Raw genomic sequence first — 21,254 nt, forward strand, 5'->3', positions numbered from 1 at the left:
ATATTTATTTCACCTGGATGTGTTAAATATGGCACATTGGCCTATATTAAACCCACCTGCATGACAGCAACATTATTGGATCAGGGTAGGGCCTGTATTACATCGATGCCCGTGAACGGCAAATGAATCAACTCCAAGTGGGAATGTTTGTGTAGGGTGTGTAGTGTTTGAGCATGCCATCTCTGACAAGGTAGAAAACGTGAAAACTTTACCCCACCTGCAGTTGTCCTATAAACATAAGAAACCAAATGTTTATTGCATCTATAAATGTAACGATAATTTGGATTCAAAAGTTAAACTGCTATATTTATTTCACTCACTCCTTAGGTTAAGGGGGGTGGAGGACATTCAAAAGTAACTTGTCGCGCTCAGTCACTTATCAAAAGGAAAATAAGACCCATTAAAACACCCGATAAAGTACAATTCAAATAACATGTAATTCAAGCAACAGTACTAATTAAAAGTTCACAGGCAAAACGAATTCAAATTATCATTTTGAATTGAACAAACAGAATATTCATCTTTAAATACGTATGAATACATAATCAAGAGGTGATCCTTATTCGTCTAGTCTCACTTATACAGGGCAGAAAGTAAACCACCTCAAAGAAAACCACCTTACAAGCAACATTGTGAGAGGAGGAAGATTTTGACAAACCCTGCTAATGCAATAAAAGCAATGGATTTACCTTTACCTGAGTTGTGTCTTCGCTGCTTGTAAATTGTAATCCCTTGGGAGATATGATGACAAAATTGCACAGTCAAGTACGCGTTAGTTCATCACATGCTCAGTGTTAACACGGGAGTGGAGAAAGGTCCTATCTCCGCCTCTCTGCCCCTTCTCAAAAGGTCGATTGTTATTAAACCATAAATTCCAACAACGGGAAACATTTTTAGAAAGTAACAACTTGACTAGTTTTAGCATTCCTGTCTGACCTTCTTTTAATAATGAAATTTGCTTAATATTAGCTTAAATAGCATAAATAGAGAGACGACAAGTATGGATTTATGGACAACCATTCATTTATTTCACCCTTGTCTTCTCTTCATTTTATCTGTTGTAGATATGAGAATAACGACTCATATACTTTGTGATTTGTTCACTGTAATAAGAGGCTAAAAGCGTAAAGCCTGCTCAAAGACAGGTTAAAGTCAGCGTGTGAACACTACCATTAACCTCGCATCAGAAGGGACGCATTAAGACAGTCCCCATAAGACAACATCAGAATGCAGTATATGACAACCTGTTATTGAAGGTGATTGCTTGCTTGAGTTTTTCACTACGTGGCAGCAAGGTTGTGATTTAGTTGTGGGTACATGAATGGTTCGTTGTGATTTTAAAATAACAGATAACTTTGTTATTATGTTCCATATGGCTGCATATCACATATCATATTTTAAAGAAAATATTCAAGGACGTGTTTATGATTCGACAAACTCAGCATAACTTGATTTTATACTTTGATAGATAAACTAAAAAGTTTATTAGTTTATTTTCCAATTATATGCTTTTCATTTGTTTAAATCAACTTATCCAAACACTAAACACCAACTTGGCTTGGAATAGTGGCATAAGATTAACATTTTTCAATGCTATCTTATATAACGCCATTTGTGTGTAATTATCATGGTATAAATTAATTCCCTTTGTCTCCTGAATTTCTCTTTTCATGCTGTAAGCCAAAGTTAAATCTGGGTGCAGGTTGCATAGCAGTGATGCAGTGATTATGACAATAGTGTTACTGGCAGTTCCAAAAAGCATGGAAAACATTACATTAATAAGCAAAAAGATAAATACATTATTTTTACTCCATTAAAATCCATCCAACTCAAGCTAACTTGGTGCATTTAATGCAGAGCAAGGTGATGCATTTACATTTTCTCAAGTGACCTGAACTGTCAAAAAATGGGGGATTCCTCCCATCCTGGTGAGGCACTTATGTGATGTGCTCCATCATATGCTTGCTCCAGCTATTGGTGGGTGTCTTGATGGCCAAAACATAATTGGATATACAGTCAACAGGCTATCCCCAAACTCAATACTGCACAATACTGCCCCCTTTGGTCGATGGAGTGGCAGTGAAGTCTTCTGGCACTTCTGCTGCAGCCCAGCAGAGTTGAATGGAGGACTAGCGTGTTAGTGTGAGTTGTCCTGAAAAAAGCGAAATTCAGTGTATTACCTGTAAATGACCCATTTATGCAACTATATTTTGACAGAACATTGTGCGGTTTATTGTTGTGACAGAAGTGTGAAAGGGTCATTGATTATAGGATGCATCAAAGAGAATGGTATATTTAGAATGACTTTTCATGTAAAGTGCCTTCTGGAGAAGGGAGAAAGTTTCGTTTTGTATGTAAGCCAAAACAAGTACAAAGGTATGGTTCTAGGTCAATTCCATATGTATATTGATTATATTGAAAAGTATCTGATTTGTGCATATCTAAGTCTGGAATGGTGCTCAAAATAATTTATTGATGTTAATTTAAAACAATTAATCAAAAAAAGAAAACACATAACATTAAAAAGAGAGAAACATGTTGTGACAGTGCATCAGTATACACAGATTCTGTCCCAGACAGGGGACTATCATCATGGAGGAAGTTAAAAAGTCCCTTTCATCTCTTTAAAGGCTGTTTTTGCAGAGATGTAAAGTCACATAGCAGTCCCCAGGGGTACTTATTTAATGCTCAGATTCACCATCCCCAAAATTTCATAAAAGCAAAAAATTCCCATGAAAGCATGACATTTTATTTCTTGATTGGGGAAGGCAACCATATCGCTTACTGTACATGCTGCCATGGTTCCTTAATAAACGTTTTCCACCAAAGAGTTTATTTCATTCCAGACTGTTTGTACTGTGCCAAGAATAAAAAACAAAGTTACAGATATAAAAACAAGTAAACTACAACACAAGAAACACCTCACATACTTGAGTCAAAATAGCTCGTACCATTATTAGGATTATTATGATTATTATCAATAATCATAATAATAATAATAATAATAATAATAATAATAATAATAATAATAATAATGTTTTAGAACCTTCCTGTCTGTTTTTGCGCACAATTGTTTGAGTCATTTTCAAGTTCTTTGATCATTCTTGAAAGTGTCTGCTCTTCCAGAGAATATTCTATCCTGCCTGGCCTGGGCAGACTCTTACAGAACATCAGACCTGACAGTTCTACTTTACAAACCATAACAAGAAAACTGAGCCATGATGGAGTGGTTGTATAAGTAGCAGGGTAGAGCTGGGTAGAGATTCAAGACCACAGCAGTAGCAGAAGCATGTTCCAGGATGTTATTCACACTTCTTGGCCCTGATTGGACAATCCCTGCTCTTATTGTGACTGTTGGAGGAAAATCCATGCCAGCATGCAGTTACTGTTCCCTGTAAATGGACCATCACCCACATAGCCATTCTTTGAAAAGCATATGGGCACCAGATGTTTATGTTGAAATAAACACTAAATTACACTAAGACTATTAACAATAGCCAGTTGTATTTGCACTTTTGATTTGGCTCAGAATTAAATTCCAAAGATAATATGTTAAATAGTAAAAATCTCCTCTCTGAAATGTTTATAAATATCTACAAGGGATCACCGAGAAATGAACAGTTGCAGAAGGAAGACCATAATGTTCAGTCAAATCAGACATAATGTTAAATTGAATCTGCAAGTATGAAAGTCCAACGGCTTGAAGTGCTTTTAAGGGATCGAGCAAGGTCTTAAATAATGTCAAAATAATGACCAAAGGACAGGAGTATGTGCTGAAAGCACTTTAGCTGAATTAAAAGAAATGACTGATTTTCAAAAAATGCTTTTGCCATTTTGTTCCAAATTTGGAATTCCCAATGTTTGCAGCTGTGCTCATCCTGCTGGACAATGTAGACAAGCAAGTACTCTCCTTCGAAGCTGCCAGCTGCTTCTCCTCACACCACAGCCCACAAGCCAAGCTTGCACAGACACGAGCCCCCATGTTTGCATACCATTGCTGGAGGCCTGTCGAATCATTGGCCTAATTCATGTTAACTAGCAATAAACTGGTCCCTCAACCACTTTGAATTGAACTCTGTTAATAAGGAGTTTAAAAGAGCACTGGTGATACAATAACAAATTTGAATGGGGTAAAAAAAACAACAATATTTTTGATTTAACTGTTGGCTAACATTTCCCAAGTTACATTTATGTAAACTGTGGTCAAGAAATTCATTGTATAACTGGATGTTGATATATGTGTATGTACACATAAATGTTTATTCCATCTCCACAATTGATTTTGTGCACCTAGATCAGATCTCCCCCTACTGGTAAAATAGCTGCAGTGATTGTAATGATGCCACTGTTGTTACTGGGCAAGCATTTCTTCCTAAACAATTAGTTAACAGTTTAAGTAATTTGATTTTATTTAACTAAAAGTATTGTTATATGTTTATCCAGGTTTAAGGTAACTTCTTTTTCAGACAGCCTTTGTGTGTGTGTGTGTGTGTCTGTGTTTGTGTATGTCTGTCTGTGTGTGCATATGTGTATGATTCTATTCACTGAGGATTTTGGATTTGCACAAGGAAGCAGTTTATTCAGTAAACATCAAAAAACAAACATCATTCAATTTAAAATATTTTGGTTAGCTCAAAATCAAGGTTTATGAAAATAAATTACCCAAGGATTTCTCCTGAAGAGCCAAATGCAACATTGTCACAGGAGCAGACAAAAATATCAAAAACTGGTTTCCCTGGCAGCACAACAGTGTGCTTCAGTAGCTGTAACTAAATTTCAGTTTGACAGCATTTTCCACTTAATTGGAAAAAGAGGCATTCTCTTGTACAGTATGTCTTACAGCTATCAGGACTACTTTTACAACTACAAAATAAACATGAATACAATAAATGATGGTTAATAAATGACACCCACAATTTATTGTTCACCCCATCCTTACCTTCTGGGGGAGGGTATTTAAAAAAAAAAATTATTTTGTCAGTCACAGCACCTTGTCTTGTGTTACAATTGTTCCATTATAGTTCTGGCAAAAGAAACTGAGCAAGTACTATGATGCTGTGGATTCTCAGAATGCTTCTCTCACCTGTAGGCAGAGTGACTCGACAGATTCTTTTCCAGCCAGAACACACATAAAAAAGTAGCAGGCACTGCTGTTTCCCTCTTGCCTGCTAAAAAATATCCTAAATTTCACTGGGAAATAGGAAAGGGTGTGGTGAATAAATATATAATGCTTTTTTTCAGGCAGCAATTAAGCTCTAGGCGCTCCACTCTGAGGCTCTGCTAGATAACACAGAGGCTGAAATATAGCAAGTGTAGTCATAACAGTAGGAAACAATCACATTCCATGGCTGGGTTCCAACTGTGTAAAATCTTTGGAACAATGCTCTGCCCCCAACTCCATCTGAGTTATCACAGCTTACTGTGTGTTGATGACACGTCAATGCTCCCCCAACTGGAACCCCTTTCATAATAATTGCTTTTTGAGTGCTATCGACTAACATTCTCATCATTCAATCTACAATCCTATATATGGTATTATTGTGAAAAAAATTCTAGAATCGGCTAGGCTGTTTGCATATTCAACTATTCTGATGAACTGATTAACATATTCAACTAGTTCATCAGAATAGTCGAATATGTAAACAGCACAGCCGATTCTAGAATATGCAAACATAAAGCCGATTCTAGAATTTTTGTCACACTGTTAATCAGTCAGAGTGTTTGTATGTGTGGGTTCATGGCGGTGTTTCTCTGCACTTTTGTCTGCACAAAGAATAATGCAAAAATAACTGTGGGGCTAGTTGCCTACAACATGTGGGAATGCCTTCAAAGTTTCACTGTTCTTTCATGTAACCATGATCCATATGGCATTGGTTGCCCCCGCCCCCTCCCCAAAACCATATCGTATGGATTGATCCTGCTGATGTCAAACTCAGGTCTCCTTTTTTAAGACAGTTTACAATGCAATAGAGTTCAACTACAGTTAGATGTAAACATGCTGGTTTTTTGGCCTTGGTCCCTGGGAAACCAGAGGCCCTACCGCTGTTTGATGTGATGTCTTGGGATGGAGTTAAGTCCACTCTCACACTCCTTCAGCGGGTTTTTACGGCTGTGCTGAAACATTGGCCATTCCTATTACTTTACGTAACGGTGGCCTCTTTGGGAGGCGGACCTAACATTCAGGGAATCAGGGTCTTAAAGAATCCGTGTTTCCTTTGTCAATGACCACTTTCCAAACAGGGTTCCTACAGCAGTCATAAATGGTCGGAGACTATTGATGTTGCATGCTTTCCAGGACTCCACTGAGGGACATTGCTCATGAATCCACAAGTTCTTGGTACAGTCCACTGCTTTCAGTCATGCATGTATTTTTTTTAGCCAAAAGTGAGTATTACAATATTATTGTTGAGTTACCATGGTTTCCAAGCTGAGCATTAATGAATAACAGAAGCCGGTAAAAAACATTACTTTGATTCTCAAAGGCTTGCATTGTTCACTACCATAGGAAGATCGGTGAGTCAGCAAGCCGCCGGTTGAGGGTGGTGATGTGGTGGTGTGCTGATGTGGTCAGGTCTGGCCTATGGACAGGGAAATGTGATACACGTGGTACCATGGGAAAGAACCGTTAGTCTCACCATTTGTAGCGGAAAAGTCACTGAGTTGTGCCAGTTTATTCACTCCAATGAATTCACAGCTTTAAATGACTTTAAAGAACACCTCATCTGTGCAAATGTTACTACTATACTAGGCATCCCTGCCTTGCAAAGGAAGCTCAAGTGCTGGAGACGATAGCGATGCGCTCGGAAGTGTGTACTAAATGCCGAAGAAAAGAAGTGTTGGTTTGTGTTCTCCATGCGGAAAGCTCTGAGGAGCATTATTCCATATCCTCCATCCAAATTCAAATGGATGTGGAAAATTTTGTTATTCATTCACTTGGCTGGGGCAATGTTCTTCCCGTCAGAGTGGTTTTAATAAACTTAGCCAGCAAAACACATTTTTAATTTATTTCATAGCGGCACTTGAATAACTGCTTTTTGCCTGAATGAACTTAGGTGCTGAAAATTTTGTTGATGCATTGTATTTTTATTTACTTCCCCGGGAGAAATAACAGGATTGTGATAACTAATCAAATAAACATTACAGGCAAGATATTGAGCATAAGAGAGAAAAAAACTTATTTTATTGGTTCAACCACAAGCCCCATTCACTTCAAGCGAGGCCTGGGTGTTGTGCCTTCTATTGACCTAGTAAGAGGATGATAGGATGTCCGTGCCTTGAAAGAATTTGAGCACATGTGCCTAATCGCTACTCTCTTTCAGTTATAGAATGTGTGAAAGGAAGAGACACAATCCAGTTAAGGCATGATTCATATGTCAGTGTTTTATTTGCTGGAAAATAGACAGAACAACCGCACAAATTACCTGTTTCAACACCTCACAGTCTGAAGCTGAAACCCACGGGGCAGAAATATTGGAGGCTTTTCCTGATTAAATTTTATTTTACTTGACTTTTTATGGCTAAACAATTCAGTTATTTGGTTGATTTAAGGAAAAAAGTCCCTTAAAAATAAATAATACTTCCTTTGGTTGCGTTTCCTTCTGTAGTTGACTGTACACTGTATTCTCCAGCATAGTGTGAATCCTTCTCTGTGCAATTTGGTTCTTCTTTACAGTACAGCTGCACTCTGCACAGTTTATCCCTTAGCTCCCTTTATGTACCTCTGTGCTTCTTTTATCAGTATTCCTTCACTACGTCTCTCCTTCACTGTGCTTTACTTCTTTACTCACTGTCACTGTGTATCTGTATTCTCTTTGCTGTGCATTTCCGTACTTTTTCACGACATAACTCTTTCACAGCGTATCTCTATGGTCCGTCACTAAGCGTTTTTTTCAGTCTGGTGCAGCTTCAGTTTCTCCTCTAATCAAAAGCAAGTAGTTCTCTGATAATCAGATCAATCCTTCCCATGTTCATCACCATTAATCAGTTATGGCGCACACGCTGATGTAGACCAAAGAGACGCTCAACACCGCAGCCTTTCATTTACATTGTACACACAGAAATGGTTTGTAAAGTTTTTTAAAAATTATCTTGGCAGAGATCAGAGAACTTTGAATAAATTATTGGTCAGCACTTGAGCTCTGTCATCCAAATTAAATGGAGGATGGGCAAATATACTTACAGTATAGTGAAAGATATTTTAGTATACAAAGGTTATTTTATGTAATATTCCCTCAAAGTAAGTTCAATTCTAACCAGATTCTAACATATTCTGCTGGATGCTGTCTTCGAAATACTGGTGGTTATCTTTAAGCAATGTGAACAATAATGGTGGAGTACAACATTATGAATACAACAATCAAAAGAAGCACAAAAAAAAACAATAACAAAATGTTCCATTCTCACAACTGTCAGTGATTTGTAAGTTAAATCATTAAATAATGCATTTCATTGCCCTGTATCATTTTTGAATCACCAAAAACTGAAATAAATTCCATGGCTGTACATTTTGGCATTAGTAAAAAGCAAATAGTCAACAAGATGTGTCCAAAGTCTGCATGCAATTTCAAGCCCCAAGCCCTTTGTAAGTGCCAAAAATGGGTCCTACACTTAGTCACTTAGCAATTAAGGTTAATGTAGGTCAAGGTCACCTATGTTGTTTTCATCAGCAACCTTTTGCCCTCCAGGTCCCCTAATGAAAAGAGATTTTGAAACACAAAGGGCAAATGGGAAGCAGATGTCCCCCCACTAGCCCCCCAAATGAAACAAGAAAAACAACAAAATCTGAGCCAGCGATAGAAAAAAGAAGGAAATATGGTGTGCATATGGGGCCCACAGCCCACACCCCACAGCCAACGCACAATGAATCCATTTCCTTTGATTCTCATCATTCTTAAAGGGATTAAACACTGATATTGCGGAAAGTTGCTGGGCTCCCCAGATGAGTGGATTCAGCAGATAGTGACGTGGACACTAGGAAGATGGGAGCTTAGTCCTTCCTGCATTCCTGAAGTGCACTTTCAGTAAGGAAAAAAAAAATGAAGCCATCAAGTTTTTCTTTCATCTCCTAAAGGGTTCATGTGGAGGGTATTTGAGCAACTGCAAATTAGTTGGGCTTTAGCAGTTATCCTTGTTCTGCCATGGTAATACACATATATGTTTGCTGGCTGGCTGCCTGAGATCCTCACTATCAGTACTTTGAGGCTACACTGAGCTATGCTCCCCAGGATAGCAAGTTTACACACAACAGATGGCCAGATCGCATACAGTTGCATTATAAGTCACTTTCGAGTGTCTTTTGAGTGTCTGTTAAGAAATGCAATGAATGCAATATTATAATTGTTAAGAATAATTTACAAAATGGTGACTTAAGATCAGGGACGTCGCTAGTGGGTGTAAAGTGGAGACGATTCTAGGGGGCCACAGCTAAAATTAAATTCTATTTGTTTTATTAAAAAAGGGGGGTCCAGAGCAGTATTCTTTCAGCGGCCCAGAATTCCTAGCTATGCCTAGATTTGTAAATTCACTCAGTTCAGGAAATTCATTCAGTTTATTAACTGAAAAACCTCAGAACATTATTTGATTGATTCCTGAAGTTGAATTCAAATCACTGATGCTAATAAGCCTGTACAAGGGAGGAACCATTCCAATACTACAAAACAGTCACAAATAGACTATTGGCATGACAATTCTTAAAATTTCCTGTGCACATTCTTTAAAATGCTTAGACAGCTGGATTTTTAGAGATCCTGCCAAGGAAAAGCCCCCATGTCCCCTTTGTTCTAGAATCCAGTGCTCAAACCACTACACCACACCGATGCACTGCTTACTGACTGCACACACACTGTAAAAACAAAGCCCGATTGTCACAAAGCTTTCGCATCATGCCTCTGCAACCATTGTATTTAACCTCTGCCAAGATGGATAAACATGACAAAACAAAACTTCCTACTTACTGAAAATAGCACTAAAATCTAACTGAAAAAAACTAAAAGGCAAGATTGTTAAACTAGCGGCCTACTGCAAAGCCTCCACAATGGCTCACTGGTGGCTTGGATGTGATTCCGTTATTGCGAATTGAACATGCAGTCGCCTCATCTGTTCCAGAAAGCTCCACCACTGCGGTCACCCACCCACCTGTGTTTCCGGGACTGCAGACCCACACCAGTTCGGATGGCAGGTCTTGCAAGAGAGCAGGAAGAGCTTGCTTTTTGTTGGAAAAGCAGACAGCTGGGTTGGTCATTCTGACACAGGTCCCTGCTGATTAAAGTTTAGTTTTGTCTGCATTCTCCATCAGCACTGCGCTTGGGCCGCCAGCGATCCCCCTTGGGCATGTGGGACTTTCCTCTGTGCCTGAGTGCAGCTTTCAGCGCGCTCCACACCGACGATTCCAGATGCCGTGGCATACAAGGCCACCGGAAGAAAGCGCTTTTAATCGCTAATTTTCTTAGCAGACATCTTGTCCAGAAATACATATTTCATTTGAGGGAGTAAATGGCAAAATGTAAGACAATGGCATACACCTCCCCTCCTACAACCAAAAAAGAAAAGAAAAAGAAATCACAATGAAAGGCTTTATTCTGTGTTAAACATGACAAGGTGTGTATGGTCTTAAGTCGTGATTGTACACAGCAAAATGTCCAGTGTTAATTCAACTCTAACATAGTACGTATGGGTCCAACAGACAAACACTGAACATTTTACTCTGTATGTCAGGGAATGCAATCATTTTCAGTTGCACTGATGAAGAACACAAATTTTCTTCACATCTGTTTGAAATCCAAAAGCAATTTCCTTTTCAAACAGTGCATACTGTAATTTCATTTGCTGAACATCATACACGTGACATTGCCCATGCTGATTGCCACACACTTTCAGTGCATGCATTCACTCAGTAAGTCTCACACAGCACAAAGTTTGGGTGATGAAAGAAAATTACTTGACCCTAGTATCTTTCCTATAGTATAAACACATCACATGTTTTCAATGTACGGTGTTAAGTTTAAAAAACACAGGGCCAAGTTACAAGAAATAATTTGAGAAACACTGAGCATTGCTTTTGAATAGAGCTTGTTAAATTTGTGAGTTTTACAGCCAATATTGTTTGTTGGAAAGATCCAGCCAATCTCCCACCTTGTTGCTCAGTAGTCTCCTCTGGTTGATTTGGTACCTGCAGGACACATGCGCTGCCTGCACTAGTTGTATGGTTCTCTGGCAGAATAGCTGCACCATTAAAGAGAATGAAAATGACTCCCACCCTCTGTGCATTTTTCAAATGAAATGCTAGCACGCCCTGCTTAACTGATGGAGGAAGTCGCAAAAAATCACAAAATAAATAAACAAGCATTTAGTTGCATAGTTGTTTGGGAATGACTGCAGGCCAAGAGATGTTACTAACAACTTTCATGCTGTTTATAATATCAGATTGAGAAACAAGCTGAATCAGTGCACTTACAGTTTGTTGAGCTAAAACGTTTATTTGAATGTTTCTCTTTGAATGGGTATGGTAATGGTTTTTTCCTTTCCTCAAGTAAGGTACAACTCTTGCCAGAAGAAATTCAAGTCAGGGGGATGTGGTTGAAGGGGTTTGGCAGTTTAGTTTAATTTTCAATAGCATTGGTAAGCACAAAGAGCCATGTTTGAGATGTTCGCATAGATCAGAAACCACGTGGCTGCAACGCTCAATCCACGTTTGCCATCACTTTTTCCAGAACTTGTCAGAAGTATATTGCCAGCGTTCCTCCCCTTCATTAAATCTACTTACTTTTGCAAACACGATATACATTTTCCAGCCAGTGGCTAATTCCTGTAGGACTAAATAAGTAGACATGTTGAGTCATTTGGCAGCTAACTGTACATTTGCCTTTTATAATAGCATGAGCATGGGGGTTTTTGGCTACTGGAGGTTGGAGGAGTGAACATTACTGTGAGGAATCTCAGTGCTAGCCTTTAAAAAAAAAAAAAAAAAACCTTTTTTAGCCTTATGCACTTCTCATCTAACTGTCAATGTGATTGCAGGTGCTTAGTGGTGCATGGGTGGACAAACAAACAAAAATATTAGAGGCAAGGATGTCTGCATGGTAGCTAATCCATCAGCTAAGAGAATTCAGATGAGATCACAGGTATGTAGTTTGGTCGTGCTTTTTATAAGTGGTTCCCAACCTCTTTAAATTGATCAGTTAAATAATTGTATTACAACTTTTTTGTAATTATCTGCAATATAGCACAATAAGCAAAATGTGAACATGGGACCATTATTCTGACATTTTGTGGCGTAAGACGGTACATAATCCCTCTGCGCATGAAAAGTATGTAATTAAGAAAAATGTACAGCTTCTGAGATTGCAATTGTGGTTGGAATGAAAACCAGCATACACACTTGGATGCCAGATATTGTACTGATTTGCGCTAATTTCAGTACAGCAAAGCATGACAAAGAAGCTGGGGAATACTAACAAGCACAGAATCCATTTGCAGGACCAAAAAGTGATACGCGACCAGTGAGAAGTTCAACTTGATCCCCTCCGCCAGCATCATGATAAAAAAGGGTCTTACGACATAATATATGTGACCCTTGATCATTTCATATGCAAAGAGAAATGAGTTTCTCCCATGCATTCACATATCCCAGTCTGTTTGCACAAGCTGCACCTCTCCCAGCGTAAATCATACGTGGGCGCTGACTGCTGGGTTCCTTTCTGGCTGGCCTCCTCTCTGCAGGTCGCCCTGGCCCCAGTTAATCAGCGTTCAAAATGCTGAGCTGATTAATCAAGTGCAGATTACTGTGGGATAAACACGCATCTCTTGCATTATTTGTTTGTGTTGCTGAGGCCTTTACCCATGGTCATTTGTTGTTCAGAGCCTACAGCTTGATTTTTACTGAAGCAGTTCAGGTTTCGGTGCCGTGTTTCAAAGGAACAATGGTGGCACCCCAGCTGAGAAGATATCCCCCAAGCTAATATGGTCCCACACACTGAACCACTTGCACACTGTTCCCACTTTTTCCTTAACAGTCTCATTGTATTGAAAAAAAAATCTCTCATGCAATTGTTTGGATGGCCAGAAAATTTCTATACTTTGAATAGCTGAAACTTAAATTCTCCCCTAATTATAACCATCATAACCTTGAAGTCTACAGACACATACGCACAGACACACAGACACACACACACCTGTTTCGAATGTATGGTTAACCTAATGAAAAGATATGTTTAAAAAAAAAAATTATAATAAATAAAACTGCTTGTCTTCTTTTCACTGTTAGGGACAAGGGTTTAACATAGGAAGGAAAAGCCTCTTGTCCAGATAGTCTTGTCCATCTATGAATGCATGCGCAATATTGCCATGTAAAAGCGTTGAGTGATAAGGAGTGTCTAATTAGGTAATTGCTGGGTGGTGACCCTTTCCACTTCCTGCCTGGGCCAGCTTGCTCTTGCTAGCAGCCAACCTGCCAAGTTTCAAGCACTGGCTATACAGCTTACTTTTGTGAGCTCCAAATCACCTATACTGTTGTATAAATTGTACCCACTTATAATGATCGCATGCATAATGTGGGTGTGGTATCAAAGCTTTCTATAAGTCGTCATCAGTTCTCACCAGTCAGAAGGCCACTTGTGGAAAATTTTCAAACTATTTGACTCATCAGCATGAAAATCCATAGTGAAAGGAGTAAGTGGCAGGATAGTTAGCCAGAACGAAAGAGGAGCAGCAGTTTCCATCTGCTTAAGTCATTAAAGGTGTAGAGTCTGTAAGCTCTACACTGTTCCAGAATGCAGATGATCGATATTTCTGCTTTGATGTTTTCTCTCCCCTTCTTTGTAAACGAGACTGTAGGCATACAAACAGGTTACCAAATATCAATTATCAAATACAAGGTAAGATAGCTGAACAGCATCATAATTATACAACTGGAAACCACACGACATGCCAGTAAATAGAATTCATTTTCATCTTATATTTATCTCAGCAGATATAGTTCTGAAACATTTTTTATCAAAACTAAAGGGAAACCGTGGCAAACATGATTTAGGAATCTGGCCACAGTCACCTTACACAGGCCCAAGCCTGAGTAAAGATTCAGTGACAAGAGCTGAACATTGGGTTTTATTGCTCTGTTGAAGAAGGGAGCATGACAACTTGGGCTGCTGAGCCTCTTTAGTGCCACACTGCGTTTCACTTGCAGGTCTCACAGGACCTGTTCAGCACTTCCTATGGGAGGTGACACAATGTTCTGCAGAGCTGGAGGGGGTGGACCTGGCCCGCTATGAAACGCATTTAAACTCTGACCTCTGAATTCTCCCCGTCACTGCTGATGTGTCCCTGCTGGAGTAAAGCCTGCAAATGTGGCTTATTTTCCGTGTGTACTGTATGTTTGTCTTCTTTAATGGGATCACACGGTCACCAGAAAACACAAATCAGGAAATTCCACGAATCAAGCAAACCTTGCAAGAGCATAAATTTGAGGAAAGGGCTCAACAAAGCTCTGGAATTAACTAGAAGTGTGACTTTATCATCATCATAATCATCATCGTCACCATCATCATCAGTATATGCAAACTGTAATGTAGCACATAAGCCTAGATGGTGTGAAAATATGTACTCAAGACAACATTCTGAACAGTTCAGAAGAAGGTGTTCTGAGCGCTATGCTACCCAAAGGGGGGATGACCTGAGCAACGCCACAGATGAACATGGTTGGTCTTCTATTTGGACAAATGCTCACGCATAGTTTATATCCACACGCACCGAACCCAGAAAAGCTGCAAAAAATAGGCATAGGACTACATACAGATTTGTGCTTTCACAATTTAAATATAATGATATATAACAATATAATTAATTTTCTTTCCCACTGCACACATGCCAGGTGACCTATCCAATACAAACATTTCACCACCTCTAAAGAACATTTTCTTAACCATGTTTGTAATTAAAGAAAAGCTCATTCTTTAGTACTGGATTGAGCCATCCATACTATCATACAGGGAGTGGGTGTATAATATCAACAATCTTTTAAAAGCCTATCATTGTAATATCCAGCTAGGACTATGTCAACAACATTGAGGGCCGGTAGCAGAATACCTGGGTTCACTCTAGACCATGGATGGGCAACGAGGGCCGTGCCTGTTTTTTCATGCTAATGTTTGGCTTTATGCAATATTTGCCACATTGAATATATATGCCATCTGATATTTTGCTATATTTCTTCATAGGTGCCTGAATGAAGCCAAAGGCTGTTTTTGTGTCTCTGTACGGTACTGTCATCAAACCTACAAGTGAACCAATGATGGTGTATACAGCCAATTGACTCATTTATGCAGGGTAATTGGAAACAAAAGTCTGCATACAGTACACACCGGCCATGCAGGATCAGATCTGCCCACCCCTTGTCTAGACACATACTTTACCAACATATCTTTTTACCTTTCTTCATTTTCTATTATTTGTTCTTGTTCTCTTTCAGCATTATTCTTAATCATTTACTTGGACATAACAAAACAATGGAAACAACCTTCAATAGAAACAAGTGGATATATCACACAGTGTGCACACATTTTCAGTATTGTCAAGAGACAGAATAGGTGTGAAGTTAATGGATAGTGCATAGTAGTAGAATGCAGAAACATAAAACTGAGGAGGAGGGAAACACTGATAAATGTAAAACAAAATTCAACTAAAATGAAGTTCAGGCTACATCAACATTACAAGAAACTACCATAACTTTTACTGAAACAAAATGACAGGACAAAGCACCAGGAGAACAGCATAACAGATCAAGCATTGGTATGCAAAATATTGGAGGAAAAATATATATATATTTTAATTTGTGACCTTTTTATACATTGAAAGTTATTTATTGGGGGACAACTAGACGGTAAAATAACATAATCATAATCATAACATCATAACTTATTTAAGGACAGTGGCTAACAAAACTGTGGGTTCATTGTATGTGCTTAGTCTAATATAATGTTTTTAAGGATCTACAATTCTTGCATAAATCTAATCTAAAAAATGTTTTAAATGAGTGATTTTCTCTCAGAACATTTCTCTCTCATTCAGCTGTAAATGGTTAGTACCATGATTCACTGAATATTACTTTTTTTGTCTATTAATGTACAGTAAGGCCCTGAAATTGAAAACCCTTCCTGACTCCCTTGAAGTTTCCAGGCTTTCTGGCTTTGGAGCTGACAGTTATATTTTCCTATTCTAAAAAAAGCAATAAAATGTATGCTGGGCTTTATAACGTTGTCACAGTGTTTTCTTTGATTATGACACATGCACTACCATACTAATAGGAAAATAAACATTACCATTTTTTAAAACAGAGCACCACTAAGAATGACTACATTTCTTGGGTGTAACTGAAAAAAAGATTTTCCTTTTATTTCCCAAATTCAACATAGGTGCAACAGCTAACACCAAAAGACCACCTTTACTCTGGAATAATTTTGTAACAGCACAGGAAGAAGCTTCATTTAACAGGGTAGCTTATGCGGTATATAATCTCGATGTGAAAACCTCTTCATATTGAGAATTATATTTCTACCTGATGTTAGAAACATGCTGTTTATGCATTCCCCTTCTGCATCATTACAGACCTGACAGGCCTTAATCTGCAATGCCATTATATAATGCCACTTGTGCTCTCTTTCAAGCTGAAATGTTACAAAATATCAACTTTGTGCAAACAATGTTTTGACATAGTTACGACAGTTTTTAATGACTATGCAAAGTTCAAAGGTTTCATTTTTGAAACAGTAATTGAAGAGTAACTGAACTGATATGAAGGTCTGGATGTCACTTACCTTCCTAATTTTAAACGAAGAAAAAAACAAAATGTTGGTTTTAAGTCCAAAAAAACAACAACAAAAAAAAAACGGAAATTGCTGACTGCTTTGGTTGCATGCCATTGCTATCTCACTTGTACTCAATAAAAATATTTCCAGAGTGGCTTCATTTCACTTGTGCAATATTTCTAAAATCAGGTGTTGTTTCATATCATTAAAGAACTCAGAGAAATTGATGCTTGGAACTTGTACAGAGATGCTGTGTTTCTAGAGGCTATACATATTAACACATAGCATTTATTCACAATTATAAACATCCATCTTCATTTTGTGCCAGTACTTTTTTCTCGGTTCATACAGTAAGTGGCACAGGCTCTTCATTCGCAAGGTTAAGGACCAGAAAGGTATGGTTTATATGGCCTGGCCAAGAAGAGGACATCACGACCACACTGGCTGTTCATGCATGCCTTACATTTACCAAGCTACTTACAAATTGAAACGGAAGCTATGATTATGCTCAGACAAATTCAGCTACACTGCCAAACTATATTATATATGTATTTGAGCTTTAATTTATATTTGAGATGTTCTGAAAGATAAAGGTGAACTGGCGTGGTGAATGTCAATGGTCAATGGTGAAGGACAACTACCTTCAGATCTGGGTTGTCTACAAGTAGTTGGTGAAAGTGATGTTTTTTCTTTTTTTCACCAATTTGGAATTGCACTAGCAGGAACCATTTTCTGACCAATCAATTTATGGTCAGAAAAAGTGGTGGTCTGGTTGTACATCCTATTTTTTTCAGTTTGAAAGCGGTATTATTAAAAATAAATGTAAACATTTAAAAAATAATTATATTTTAAAATTCTAATGCAACATTGCTTTAGGCTGTTTAATTTCTTTGAGCTGCTTCTAAATTGGCCACGGAGAATTGACCCTGGGTCATCAGGGTCAATAAACTGGTGACCCGAAGGCCAGTGTAGAAAGTATTGAATGTACTGTATATGCCTGCTATGCATTATCTTCAGAATACTTTAATCCACCCAGATGAGGTCATAGACGGCAACATCAGAGGGAATTTTCCAGATGGATTTAAGACGGAAACCTTACCTTGACACTTCATAACAACAATGAGGCAACACTTGCAAAGGCAGTTGAAGAGAGCTTTCAAACATCTGTCTGATATGAGATGGTTTTTTCTTTTTTGTTTTAACTTCTCCAAATTAAAACGTAAATGATGCTGCTGTGAACTAACTTTTTTCAACTGAATACATCATCATGTTTTTGATTCATCTCAGGTAAAACCTTGCATTTAGCACCACATTATAATCACTTAGTGGACACTCTTTTCCAAAGTGACATCATCAGTAACTTCAGTGTTAGTTTCAGGAATAGGACAAGGAGTAGAGAACCTTTCCTATATGTGAGTGGATTTAAAATAAAAATAAAAAAACTACACTCTTATACATAACGGGAGGCTACGTAGCATAATAGTTAATGAGCTGAGATTGTAACCCAAAGGTTTGCAAGTTTTATTCCAAGATTTGACATTTGCATTGTAACCTTGAGCTGTACATAACATGTTTTTATAATGCAATATAGCTGTATACTGTATATGTATATGAAGAATGTGATACCTTAAAGGAAAATATTATTGTTATGATTATTAATATTTTTTTTTAATAAAATGAGAAGGTGGACAACTGAAACAAAACTAGGAGTTACATAAGACCTTCACTATAAGTTATGATGCCCGGCCCACTGGCTGTGACCGCACAATTATGTCTGTTGGCCTGTTTCTGAATCTTAATTGTCCCATTCCCGCATCAACAAGGGCCCATAATGTCTATTTGATTTAGGTGATATTAGAATGTGGCAGTGGGAGCCCATCGCAGTCTGAAACACCGCCAGAACCAGTGGAAACCTGACGAGCAGACCAGTGGTTTCCTCAAAGCCACTGAGAAGGCATCGGCATAGATTGGGCTTGCGTTGGGGGGCCGGGGTGAATTACAGGGGGTAGACTGTGGATGGCTGCAGCTTCTGTACTGCATACCAACAGCAGGCGGTACACAACCAGCAGGCAGAGGCTCTGTGTGAAGCCTAATGTTCACAGTCCAGAGGCAGTGGGGACACTATACCACTGGGAATCACTCCACTGGGCACACATCATTTTTATGGCTCTTGCTTAAAATAAGAGAGCAGTTTGATGTATATACTGCACAATATTTACAGTACAAACCACATCTTACATTTTTTTACTGTGTGCGGTTTCAAGGCTCAGGGTGGTAGTGGGTGCTGTGGTGGCCCTTATGCCACAAAAATGTATGTTTTCCATATATGGAGGTGCAGTGTTTCACCATTTGTAATGTTTGGTGATAATGTGAGGCATTCTCATAGTATTTTCATCAATTATTTATTCACATATATCAATATTATTGCTGACTTATTTCTCAATGCAAACTACAAAACACTGTTCATTTCAATTAACAGTTGCTTTTTTTTCTAAAATATGTTGTGTATAATACATAGATATAGATTGGCACAAATGACAGTATATGTATGAAATCTGTTAAAATCTATAAGTCAGTGTGTTTAAATACATTTGTCAAAATGTGGCAATATATTTTTGAACAACAATCAATGGTTCAACATTAACAGAACTATATAGAATGTATATGAACAGCCACATCTGGCTGCCCCCTGGCTGCCAAGCAGTGTAACAGCAAACCAGGATTTTGACCGTTACTCAGTTCTTCCAAACTTCAAGCGATAGCACTTTTTGTTTATTTCCTTGATAATCAGGCAGTTTATTGTTTATGGTAGATGGGAATGGCGTTGGCTGCAAACGCATTGACTGCAGAACATGCTTCCTTGTTAATATCAATTATTTTCTTAAGATATAAGGTTAACAGATCCTTTTTTTAGCATTTAGAAAACATGCAAACATTTTTACTTACAAATTATAAACTTCAGGGCTAAGTGGGTCATTTAACATCTGGTTTTGTGTTACAGTTTTCTAATAAATACATGCATTCTAATATTCTGTCTTGTGCTGTAAATGTAAAAAAAATGTTTAATGTTGTGGAAACAGCAGAAAACTCAAGGATTGGCTATCATATATGGCTACTTCATGAAAATTATAGCGAATCACCATTGAACATCCTCCTCCGGTGATCAGCTTATCGTGTGAAATCACACACACAAATAAGAAAAAATGTCTTATGCTCTGAAGGTAAGGGAAAAGATTCCCTTCCAGTTTCTGACATCACCCTCAGAATCCAGATCCAGACCAAACAGGGCTGTGCGTCTGGATTTCATTTAAGATTTTCTTTCCGCCCCCCTTCTCTCTCTCTCTCTCTCTCTCTCTCTCTTTCTTTCCTTCTCTCTCCTTTTTTTTAGAAAGTGGGAGGGAGGAAAGATGGCAACTTTCCAAGATTCTCTTGAGTTTGTCCCGTCTCGACCCAAAGTCTGCGCCACAGCTCCTTCAGTGGGTCAGCGTGAAGGTCTCTCACTGTCCCCACACAGAGCGTGCTCTCTCTCAGGTCCTGCTTCGTCTCTTGCACCCCTGCCTCAGCGGTTTCTCCCCCAGGGAGCGGTGACACTGCAGAGGGGGACGCCAGGAGGAGAATGACCCTTGGGAAAAATCGTTGTCACTTTTAAAAATTGTGGAATACAGCAGTTTTATCTCAGGGTAAGTGGGCTTTTCCTCTCCTGGGGAGGCTGTGAGAAGTCGTTAATGTGCAGTCGTTTTTTTGCCGTTGACTTCTGCTGCATAAAACAAGGTGAACAATTTGGTGTAGAATTTGGTATTCATTGGTCTTTGGTATTCATGTGCATCAATTTAACCATTGCTTCTGCTCCTGAAAGAAACTATTTTCATGTTTTTTTTTTTTTTTCATTTCCCTTCGCTAGTGTGTACTTGTATTTTAGTATGCATGCGCAAGATTACACAGTATTTCTGTATTCTGTTTGCTCTGGAAATTCATTTTTCACCTTCAGAAATTTGAGTATCGGGTTTGATTGTGTAGCTTTTCCTCTGTGCTGTGTACAGGGACTGAGAGATAGAGGACTACAGGCAGTTCAGGCTCTGATACATGAATTACAACGTAACATTTTCTAGGGGGACTGTAAAATTGGAAAAATAATGAGGGAAGAAAGGAAGGCATCTTTAAAAAAAAAAAAAAAAAAAAAAAACCTGGTTACTTTCCAAAGGATCCTGCAAGCTTGTTGATTCTGAACACCTCCAAAACCTTCAAATGTAATAATTTTCATCGAGAACCAGAACAAATAACAGAACAAAACAGCACAACCTGTATGAGTCAGGAGTTCCGTGTAGGTCTAGTCCTAACCGCACGTCGGCAGCGCCTGGTCTTTTCCAGCTAGTTAAGACTTAGTGTAAAACCACACCCTCTGGAGTTATACAGGGATGCCAGAAAGTGTGAAGTTAATTTCCCGCTTTTAAACCAAAT

General features: G+C 38.5%; 2 protein-coding genes across 11 annotated transcripts in view; one reads left to right on the forward strand and one right to left on the reverse strand.

Annotated features, from left to right (window-relative positions):
* mlphb (melanophilin b) overlaps window positions 1-857 on the reverse strand; it is a 33,806-nt gene extending 32,949 nt beyond the window's left edge. For 3 of the 6 annotated variants that reach the window (XM_064310478.1, XM_064310476.1, XM_064310473.1), the window contains exon 1: window positions 690-848. The gene's annotated coding sequence lies outside the window, so the exon portion shown is untranslated. Of the gene's footprint in view, window positions 1-689 lie in introns of all 6 variants that reach the window. The other 3 variants (XM_064310477.1, XM_064310475.1, XM_064310474.1) reach the window with 3 other exon arrangements.
* A 19,390-nt stretch (window positions 858-20,247) lies between these two features.
* The window catches only part of LOC135240821 (collagen alpha-3(VI) chain-like), a 65,784-nt gene continuing 64,777 nt past the window's right edge, over window positions 20,248-21,254 (forward strand). For 4 of the 5 annotated variants that reach the window (XM_064310785.1, XM_064310787.1, XM_064310786.1 and 1 more), the window contains exon 1: window positions 20,248-20,476. The gene's annotated coding sequence lies outside the window, so the exon portion shown is untranslated. The remainder of the gene's footprint in view (window positions 20,477-21,254) is intronic. The other variant, XM_064310789.1, reaches the window with a different exon arrangement.

This window comes from Anguilla rostrata, chromosome 15 (genome assembly GCF_018555375.3).
Source record: "Anguilla rostrata isolate EN2019 chromosome 15, ASM1855537v3, whole genome shotgun sequence".
Lineage (NCBI taxonomy): Eukaryota > Metazoa > Chordata > Actinopteri > Anguilliformes > Anguillidae > Anguilla > Anguilla rostrata.